Source organism: Delphinus delphis, chromosome 8 (genome assembly GCF_949987515.2).
Source record: "Delphinus delphis chromosome 8, mDelDel1.2, whole genome shotgun sequence".
Taxonomy (NCBI): domain Eukaryota; kingdom Metazoa; phylum Chordata; class Mammalia; order Artiodactyla; family Delphinidae; genus Delphinus; species Delphinus delphis.
Genome location: NC_082690.1, coordinates 40649846 through 40661346, shown reverse-complemented (window position 1 = coordinate 40661346; position 11501 = coordinate 40649846).

The window sequence follows — 11501 nt, the reverse complement described above, 5'->3', positions numbered from 1 at the left end:
TATGTGTGTGTGTTGCGGCGGGTGGGGTGGGGGCTTAGTGTTTCAAGGAAACACTTCAAAGCAGTTCTCCTGACGTGATCCAGGAATCAAAGGAGATCAGTAGCTCTGTGCCCACTTCCTGGGTACCTGAGTTTTCTGCCCTGGGAGTTTTTCAAGCTGTATCTGTAAGGGATGATACCCATGTTGTTTTCTGTTCCCCACCTGCTCCTCCAGGAAATCTTGATATCTTGCTGACCTGTTCTTTCACTCCCCACTGTGATGTCTCTCCCAGTCACCCCTGGCCTGCCATCCGTCTCACCAGATCCCATGGAATCAGAGTCAAATTCAAGTTTTATCACATCCTCGCTGTGAAATCCTGAGCAAGTTATTTAACTTTTCTGGCCTTGGTGGAAAGTTTTCCTTTTTCCTGTAAGTGAGGTTTTCAGAGACCTGGGTAGGGATCTCCCACCACTTTACTCTCAGGTGCTATATACAGTAACTGGTCGACTGCTTATAACTGCCCCCTCACCCGTCCTATTGGCAAACCCCATGTAGACGCTTTCTTGTCATCACACCCTGCTGAGCAGTGCCCTTAGGCTGGGACTCCATCAAATGACTCAAGCCCAGGTACCTTCTGAGGTACTTGGTTCAGGAGAAATCCTGCACCTTTGTCCCACCTAAACCCTGGAGAACAGACCCCTCCCACCAAAGTCCTCTTTTCTCACTGGGCCTTGAGGGGAAGCCTAGCCACCTTTCACTTTGGAAATTTTCCAGGAAAGTTAGACATCAGCTTCTATACCCCGTTGAGCTCCAGGGACACAGGTCAATAAGCAATTAGAAAATGGTTTGATAAGTGTCACCATACTAAAGTACCAGGTGCACTTATCTAGGTGAGAGGGAATCAGGGAAGTCTTCCCAGAGAAAGTGACACTTCAGCTCAGTCCTAAGGGACCAGCAAGAGATATTAGGTCCCAGAGGAGGAGGCAGAGGGAAGAAGATGGCAAATTCCATAAGGAGGGAATCATGGCACATGCAAAGTTACCGAGATGAATGTGAGTACAGCTCATTCGACAACTACAGGAGTGGAAAGAGCTAGAGCGTGTTACGCAAAGAGCTGTCAACTGAAGAAAAACGTACACCCTAGAAGTTGCCAGTTATGTTTTATTCAGGGACCACACTGAAGATTGTAGCCCAGGAGACAGCCTCTCAGATCGCTCTGAGGAACTGTTCCAGAGAGGTAAGGGAGGATCCACAATATAGAGAAGTTTTTGTTAAAATAAAAACAAACAAACACCAAAAGATGACTGCTAATAAAAAAAACCACACATCTCAAGTTAATGAATTTAGTGTTTTTCTATGTATGGGAAGATGCAAGAGTCTGGGCTCATTGAAATCATTCCTTTGACATACATCTTAACTATCTAGGGCCAGTGTCCTGTTTTTCTCCATCCTGAATTCTCCTCAGGGTGCACTGCAGTGGCAGATGGCTTGATGGCGGGCAACAGTCTTTGTTTGTGGAAATGGCAGGCAACACATGTTTTTTTGTTCAAAGAGTTGAGTGGAGAGAGAGGGCTGGGGAGGTAGACAGGGACCCAAACAAGAAGTGTCTCATCCGTTTTGAAATCCTCATCAAGATTTGAATGATTTCCAGAGAGCAACAGGAATTCACAGAAGGGCTATAAGTAGAGACTGAGAAGATCAGCTCTGCATTTTAGAAAGAACAGTCTAGCAACGGGAGAATAGAGGTGCTGGGGCTTGAGGCAGGAGGTTTGAAGGCTGTTCAAGTGATCCAGGAACAGAGGGGAGACTTGGATCCAGGTGTCGACAATGGGAGGAGCAGGGTGACAGAGATTGGAGGGAGGAAGCAGGGATGATTGCCAAGTTCTCGGTGTGTTCGAAGTCAAACACTAAAAAACACCCAAGATCCTCCTTGGACCTCAGCCCCTCCCAGAGCTTTTAGCCTACCTTTCTGCATTATCAGCAGTTCAAAGACGTCCACTCTTGTCTCCAGTTCATCACCTTACATTCCTTTGTTAAACAGCTGTGTCTGGGAGGAGAAGGTGATGAGCAGATGTCCTTCGATTCTACTGCTGGACCTGGTGGGTCTCACAGAATCATGTGGTTGGAATAGAGGATTGTGTGACTGATCCTAGGAGAGGGGACAAGGGTGCCAGGCGCATGAAATAATAGATATTTAGCTACAGGAAAGAAACCAAGATACTGCCCGTGAACATGTAACTCAAGACATTGGGTGGACAGGATGCTCCATCAGGGTGACTTGGCAGCATCTCAGGGAAGCAAGTCTGGAATGTGATGGTGATTTAGAAAACGGAACCCTTGTTAGTTGAACTAATCCCAGTGTTGAGAAAGAATGTATGGGCAGAAGAGGGCTACTCAGCAACAAGCACAGAGAAAGAAACCCAGGGTAAGCAGTGTCCTTCCAAGCTCTGTCGTCTAAGTACCCTGCTTGGGGCTCTGGACATCACACTAATCCGGAGCACCTCATGCCTTCACGTTGATTTCCTGCTCACCATGCCCACCTTGTAGGTGTGAGGGCATTTGTGCCAGGGGCTTGAAACTTTCTCTCTGAAAGACAAGGTGACATATTTTAGTTCTCACCTTTCCACAGAAGTAAATCCTGAGCCAAAGTTTCCACTGCAAGGGATTATTGGGGAAGTGAAAGCAAACATGAGTGGGGCAAGAGGAAAAGTGAGACAAGGAAGGGAAGGTGGCTGACAAAGAACGTACTGTCAGACCAGCTACCACGGTGGGCCACTGAGCTTAATCCTGCTGGGAAAGCCAGTATAAAGCATACACGTCAGCTGTCCAAGCCAGGTGAGGGAGCTGGGCTATCTACATACCACCTCCTGTCAATCACTGGTTGAACGCTTCTCCCAGGGATGTGGCAATTCTCCTTCACTTCCTGCTTGCCAAGTAGGTAGCTGAAGGGGGCTCCAGAGGCCAGAGAAGGCCCTCAGATTGGAGGTGGAAGTTGGACTGGTATGCCCTGAAGGGGTCAGGGGCACTCACAATATACAAGGGTAGGTATAAATTCTAGAATCTTCTTCTTCTTCTCCAGGCATTTGGCTCTCTGCTCAGCCAGGCCTGGGCCTCCTGAGTTTCCATCCAAGCACCACCATCCGCGACTTACCCTGAACTCCTGGAACAGCCTAGTGCTTCATGAAAGAACATCTCTCACCCCTCACCCCCTCACATTAAGACTAATTTATTAAGAGAAGTCCTCCCTCAGAGGCTTCCTCAGTTCTGTAGCATTACTACTGCAGTAACTAAAGAGATTTGGGAAGACACAGAGCTTCCAGAACGAAGCAGCTCCTTCTTTTGTGCCTTCTGAACAGAACCAAAGACACTGTGTATAGTCAGTATGTGCTGTTGGGGAGAAAAAATTTTCTTCTACCCATTTAGGTTCTTTTGGCTGGCCTAGTAACTAAATTAACAAAAGGCAGATTAACAAAAGAAAAACAAATTTAATTACATACGTATGGGATCCCAACAGACAGTGAGAGGCTCCCTGAAAGTCAGGCAGTTGAGGCTGAGATGCCGTATTCTGAACTAAGAAGAAGGCAGTAGGGGTCTGTGGCTTCAAAGGGAAGGAAGACAATTCACAGGAAAATGGGAAGAGCCAATGTCTGGTAAACAAATGTTTGCCACGCCGTGCAGAGAGAGTGGAACAGAGAGGATTTTGAACAGATAGGTCCTGCTGGATTCCCCCAGGTTTCCACGTGTAGCCCACACTCTCTGTAGTTATCTCTGGTGATAATTCTCTTCCTGGACCAGACCCTCCATCTAAATTCTTTTAGGCAGTTAAGGGGGAGGTAAAACAACAGTAACAGCAACAGCTCTTCCTGAATCTTTGGGGCCTGAATTGACTTCAGCTCAAACTAGTCCATAAGCCAAAGTGGCATATCTCAGGGATGCTCATTCTGAACCCCTTCAGTGCCAAATAGTAATTATATTTCTGTCCCTAATAATAGTCATACATGTTAAAGAAACCAGAGAGCAGAGTTTAGTGTTTAACTCTTTCAAATGGACTTGAAACAAAAAATTAAAAAAGCAGATCATTTCACGAGTATTTTTAATAAAAACTAGACAAAGAATTATAGAATAACAGTATCACACAGAGGTCTTAGAAAGGTGTTTCTGAGAGTCTCACCACACCAAGATTCCTGGCACCACAAGCAATTGCTCACTGAACACCAATATTGTTTCCTGAAAAGCCCTACTTGATTTAAAAAGTCGCCACTCCCACAGTCCTTCTCTGGTGACAATCACAGTGGCAGAGGGAAAGAAAGGGCCCGTAGCACCATTGCCAGTACATGACAGTCACATGGAGTTTGTTTTAATGGCAAAAGTTGGATGTCATCTTTCTTGAGCTACAAATGAACCAAGTAGGGCTAAAATATAAGCTATGGCTGAAGATAGTGTCAAATGGAATACAGACATAAAGCATGTGGGCAGGTCATTAGTTTCCAGGAAATGGTTGGCTGGAATTCCTTTCCAAGTTCCAGGACACTGGAGCCATGGGGTAAAATGGTATATTTAGGATAAGTAAAAGGAAGTACACACAAGCAACTTACAGGTTGTGGTCCAATTTATTTGTAAGTTGCTTGAACTCACTCTGCACTTTTACATAGGAATCTTTATAAATGGTGGCATGGGTATTGGACCAACTCATAACAGCCCATTTAACCCATGATGTAGATAAATAGTAGCATTTGTTGTAACCCCCACAGGACTGCTCGTTAGTGTTGGTGATCTAGGGTGCCATCCTTCACTATCTCCTCCTCTTGAATTAAATGTTCCCCTGGGTGATCTCAGCCGTCTCTACTGGTTGAACCATCATCACTCACCAATCACTCCAAATTGTACCTCTACTTACTACCTCTTTGAACGCTCCAGATCAACGTTATATATTCAACTGTCGGTTGGACATTTCCACCTGGAATACTTAAAATTCAACCAGCTACAAACTAAACTCACCATATCCCACTCTTCCCTCATTTTCTTACATTAGCCCCTTTTCTTGTTCACCAGTTTGCTAGGGTTAGAATCTTGGGGTCTTGTCACAGCCCAGCAATTTTATGGTGCTATCTATTTGAAGATGCTGTTATTTCTCTGTCTAGACTCATCCCCTCTCCCACCCCCAGGCCAGAAAGGCTCCTCTTCCTTCTTCAAGACCCAGCTCAATTGCTGTCTCTCCTGTGAATATTCTCAGACACCCTTGGCAGCCACAATCCCAGAACAAGCAGAGTCAGTGCCCCCAAATCTCTCATTTAAGGGGAGGGGGAAGGGTAAGCTGGGACAAAGTGAGAGAGTGGCATGGACATATATACACTACCAAATGCAAAATAGATGGCTGGTGGGAAGCAGCAGCATAGCACAGGGAGATCAGCTCGGTGCTTTGTGACCACCTAGAGGGGTGGGATAGGGAGGGTGGGAGGGAGACACAAGAGGGAGGAGATAAGGGGATATATGTATGTGTATAGCTGATTCACTTTGTTATAGAGCAGAAACTAACACACCATTGTAAAGCAATTATACTCCAATAAAGATGTTTAAAAAATTGTTTTAATGATTTCAGTGACAAAAAAAAAAAATAAACTAGCAAAAATCTGATTGAAAAAATAAATAAATAAATAAAACTGCTCCCATACCATGTGAGCTGTTCTCTGAGGTTACCTTTCCCTTGTGGTAGTCAGTTTGCAATTTATCTGTCTTTCCAAATAAACTGTCAGCTCTTCCAGGCTAAGATTGATCTTGTTCTTATCTTCTTACCTCCTAGAGCCTAGCCCAGTACCCAGACAGGGGAAATGGCCAGGACTGTGACAGAGGCTTTGAACATGGAATTAGACAACCCAGGATGCAAATCTTAATTTTTCTGAATACTCCTTTTTCTATCTAGTAGGGTCCAGGGACATATCTACATTTTAATCATTTAAAATTATACAAACTGCATCCTCTAAACTCAATGTAAAATCTGCCTTCTGAGAAAATAACTGTATTTTCTGGTTCCATTGCTGGTTAACCACTTAAAATGATTTCTTCAGTCAATCTCTGAGGAGGCAAAGAGAAGAAAATATAGTTCTATGGGTAGAGCCATGGAACTAATGTTACAAGGAGATTTTCTGTAATCCTACGGGTTGAGTCATATTTCTTAGCACCAGCTCTAATTCTATGCTCTTAATTGCTCTTGAGCGATTTTTTCCTCCTTCTCTTTAGTTTCTGCTGTGTGCTTTGTTTCAAATCAGATCCTCAGAAAGTGAAAGAGGATAATTAAGCATGATATTTAAGCCATTTGATTAATATTGCATTTTATAGAGGGAGGAATGATGATTAGTGGGGTTTTTTTTTATAGCAATACCAAATAAAAATTTTGTTAATGCTATTTCTAGAAAGCATCACCAGATCTGCAACTCATTTTCGCAGGATATAAGCAATAGCTTTCGCTGATCTTACACTCTTTTGAAAAATGCTTCCGTAAGAGTTTTTTTTTTTTTTTTTGAATTACAAATTGAAGCCATTGGTTTTGAGTGCCAGAATAAAAAAGGCCACCTTTTCTCATATTAATTTTACCCTGACTTCTATTTTATAAAGTTCATGCTATAATAAAGACAAATTACAGTCAAAAATTCAGTTTGCAGGCAAGGGAACCAAGGAAGGTTGTGCTGTTTGAAATATGATGATCATACTTCTCTGAGGAAAAAAGTACTATTTGCAGTGGAGTAAACATGTAAGATTGGAATGTAAAGGTCAGATCCTGGCCAACCAGTCAGACTATTTAAAAAAGTCACATTAGGAATATCATAAAAGCCTGAAATTAAGGGCAGAGTAATAATATCTAATCTAAACTGTGTGATGAAAAAGACCATACCATTTATACTACACCAAAAGTTTAATTGCTAAGTGAAAGATCTTAGCAGCAAGTGACTTCTGGGTTTGACGGTTCGTCCTGAGCTTACCTCTACCTCAGCCTTTTCTATACGATATAACTGTCTCCACCAGTTTCTCCTATTAGACTGAACTTCCTTCAGTGCGGGCACTCTGCTCTTTTCATATTTTAAACCAAACCTAGCATGGTGCCTGGCACAGAGCAGGCTCTTACTAAATACTTAATGAATGTATATATGAAAACATCAATGGAATGTTTCTAAAGACAAAAAATTCCAAAACACTTATAGAACTAAGCAGAGCTGTTAATTTGAGCGTCACTCCTTGACAATAGAAATATCTCTCATAAACACAACTGGCTGTGTCCTGCAGAAACATAGGGTATAAATGACAAAGCCAGCTGTTTTATTTCCTCTCCAACAAGCTCCTTTACATATAACCAAAAACTACCACCCAGGTCACATGGGCTCAGATGGCTAATCAGACCAGTGACCCATCTCCGACAGTGACAATAGTAAGGGACCTGTTAGAGGTAAAGAATGACTTTTTTCTTCAGTACATTACTTTTTTTTTCTAAGTATAAATGGTATTCATAAAATAATACAAAAGAACATAAATAAGAAAATAAAAATCACCATAATCCTGCTATTAACATTTTGGTGCGTTTCCTTTACATTTTTTACATAGTTGAAATGAAATTTTATCAGTTTTGTGCCCTGATTACATCATTCTGAGAGCATTTTCCATGTTACTAAATTTTTCTCAAGAACATCCCTTTTAACGGCTGTATATTTTGTCTCATGGCATATTTTTCACTGTAATAAATAATGCTTGATGGAATCATCTTTCATTATAAACATCTTAAGCCTTTTTATATAGAAATATGATATAATAAACTTAAATGTATCCATCACCCAGCTTCAATCTATTTCTCCTCCCCTGGTCCAGATTATTTTGGAGCAAATTCCAGACATTATATCATTATGTCATTTAATTTGATACATTAAATAATATATAATTGTATATATATATACTCTCTATATATTTACATATATTATTATAAATTATAATAATATGTATTGTTAGAGTATATTATATATATATACTCATTTTTTATTATCAAATATTCAAGCTGTTATACAAGCATACCTCATTTTATTGCATTTCATTTATTGCACTTTGCAGATACTGTGTTTTTTACAAACTGAAGGTTTGTAGCAATGCTGTGTCAAGCAAGTCTATCGGCGCAGTTTTTCCAATAACATTTGCTCACTTTCTGTCTCTGTGTTACATTTTGGTAACTCTCACAACATTTCAAACTTTTTCATTGTTATTACACTTGTGGTGGTGATCTGTGATCAGTGATCTTTGATGTTACTATTGTCATTGTTTTGGGGTGCTTCAAACCATGCCCACATAAGATGGCAAACTTTATTGATAAATATGCATGTTCTGGGCTTCCCTGGTGGCGCAGTGGTTGAGAGTCTGCCTGCCGATGCAGGGGACACGGGTTCGTGCCCCGGTCCAGGAAGATCCCACATGCCGCGGAGCAGCTAGGCCCGTGAGCCATGGCCGCTGAGCCTGCGCGTCCGGAGCCTGTGCTCCGCAACGGGAGAGGCCACAACAGTGAGAGGCCCACGTACCGCAAAAAAAAAAAAAAAAAAAAAAAAAAAATATGCATGTTCTGACTGCTCCACCAACCAGCCATTCCCCATCTCTCTGCCTCTCCTCAGGCCTCCCTATTCCCTGAGATACAACAATATTGAAATTAGGCCAATTAATAACCCTAAAGTGGCCTCTAAGTGTTCAAGTGCAGGGAAGAGTCACACATCTTTCTTTAAATTAAAAGCTAGAAATAATTAAGCTTAGTGAGGGAGGCATGTTGAAAGCCAAGATAGGCTGAATGCTAGGCCTCCTGAACCAAACTGTTAGCTAGGTGGTGACTGCAAAGGAAAAGTTCTTGAAGGAAATTAAAAATGCTACTCCAGTGAACACACAGATGATAAGAGAAACAGCCTATTGCTGATATGGAGAACGTTTTAGTGGTCTGGATAGAAGATCAGCTCCCACATTCTCTTAAGCCAAAGCCTAATCCAGAGCAAGGCCTAACTCTTTTCCATTCTCTGAAGGCTGAGAGATGCGAGGAAGCTGTAGAAGAAAAGTTTGATAGCAGAGGTTGGTTCATGAGGTTTGAGGAAAGAAGTCATCTCCATAATATAAAAGTGCAAGGTGAAGCAGCAAGTGCTGATGTAGAAGCAGCAGCAAGTTATCCAGAAGATGTAGCTGAGATAATTACTGAAGGCGGCTCCACTAAATAGCAGATTTTCAATGTAGATGAAACAGCCTAATATTGGAAGAAGATGCCATCTAGGGCTTTCATAGCTAGAGAGGAGAAGTCAATGCCTGGCTTTAAAGCTTCAAAGGACAGGCTGACTCTCTGTTAGGCGCTAATGCAGCTGGTGACTTGAAGGCGAAGCCAGTGCTCATCTACCATTCCAAAAATCCTAGAGCCCTTAAGAATTATGCTAAATCTACTCTGCCTGTGCTCTAGAAATGGGAGAACAAGGCCTGGATGACAGCACATTTGTTTACAACATGGTTTACTGAATGTTTTAAGCCTACTGTTGAGACCTACTGCTTAGAAAAAAAGATTACTGCTTATTGACAATGCACACTGGCCACTCAAGAGCTCTGACGAAGATGTACAAAGAGATAAGTGTTGTTTTCATGCTGCTAACACAACATCCGTTCTGCAGCCCATGGATCAAGGAGTAATTTCGACTTTCAAGTCTTATTACTTAAGAAACACATTTTGTAAAACTATAGCTGGCATAGATAGTGATTCCTCTGATGGATCTGGGCAAAGTCAGTTGAAAACCTTCTGGAAAGGATACACCATCCTAGATGCCATTGAGAACATTCATGATGCATGGGAAGAAGCCAAAATATCAACATTAACAGGAGTTTGGAAGAAGTTGTTTCCAACCTTCACGGATGACTTTGAGGGATTCAGGACTTCGGTGGCAGATGTAACCACAGATGTGTTGGAAATAGCAAGACAACTAGAAGTGGAGCCTGAAGATGTGACTGAACTGCTGCAATCTCATGATACAACTTTAACGGATGAGGAGCTGCTTCCTATGGGTGAGCAAAGAAAGTGTTTTGAGATGGAATCTACTTCCGGTGAGGATGCTGGAAAGATTGTTGAAATGACAACAAAGGATTTAGAATATTAAATCAGCTTAACTGATAAAGCAGCATCAGGGTTTGAAAAGGTTGACTCTAATTTTGAAAGAACTTCTATGTGGGCTAAATGCTATCAAACAGTACTGCATGCTAAAAAGAAATTGTTCCTGAAAGGAAGAGTCAATCGATGGGGCAAAATTCATTGTCGTCTTATTTTAAGAAATTACCACAGTCACCCCACCCTTCTGCAACCACCACCTGATCAGTCAGCAGCCTTCAACATCGAGGCAAGACCCTCCACCAGAAAAAAGATTAATGACTTGCTGAAGGTGCCGATGATGGTTAGCATATTTTAACAATAAAGTATTTTAAAATGAAGGAATGTACTCTTTTTTAGACATAATGCTATTGCACACTTAATAGATCACAGTATAGTGTAAACATAACTTTTACGTGCACTGGGAAAACAAAAAAATTCATGTGACTCACTTTATTATATTAGTTTTATTGCAGTGGTCTGGAGCTGAATCTGCAATGTTTCTGAGGTATGTCTGTACATAAATCTTTGATCACATTTCTGATTCTCTCCTTGGGGTAGAATGCAAAAAATGGAATTTCAGGTAAAGATGAAAACTCTTTAAGGCTTATGATAATATTGCCAGATTGCTTTGCAGGAAAGATATATCCATTTATACTCCCACGAGCAACATGAGAACACCACTTCCCTGCACCCTAACCAACACCCAGTCATTGAATTTATTATTTTTTATTTTTTTATTTTTTTGCGGTACACGGGCCTCTCACTGTTGTGGCCTCTCCCGCTGCGGAGCACAGGCTCCGGACGTGCAGGCTCAGCGGCCTTGGCTCATGGGCCCAGCCGCTCCGTGGCATGTGGGATCTTCCCGGACCGGAGCACGAACCCGTGTCCCCTGCATTGGCAGGTGGACTCTCAACCACTGCGCCACCAGGGAAGCCCTGAACTGATATTTTGAAATGCATTCTGAAAGAATCCTCTTCATCCAGAAGCTGATGGTGAGCTCTTTGGAGTCAGTCAAGGTTGAGATTCAATCCTCAGCCTGTGTAGCCATGTGACATGTGAGTCAGTCTCTGAACATCTGTTTCCTCATTCAGTCGGTAACAATAACTACCACAGAGTTTCGTGGTGATCAGATGTAATGTTTATAAAGTGCTTAGCACAGTCCTGGCAAACAGAATTCAATAAATGGTATACGTATTTTAGACTAAATGTCCCATGAGGTCATGTCTATGGTGGGTTGTTTTTATTTGGGGTTTTTTTGCTTTTTGTTTGTTTTTGTTTTTTGCCTTTGCTCAGTGTCCGATGCATCACTGGCACTCAATATCGAATGAATGAGGGCTCCAGAGTAGGAAGGGTGGGGAGTGCAGCCCTGATGGGTCTCTTATCAGGCTCT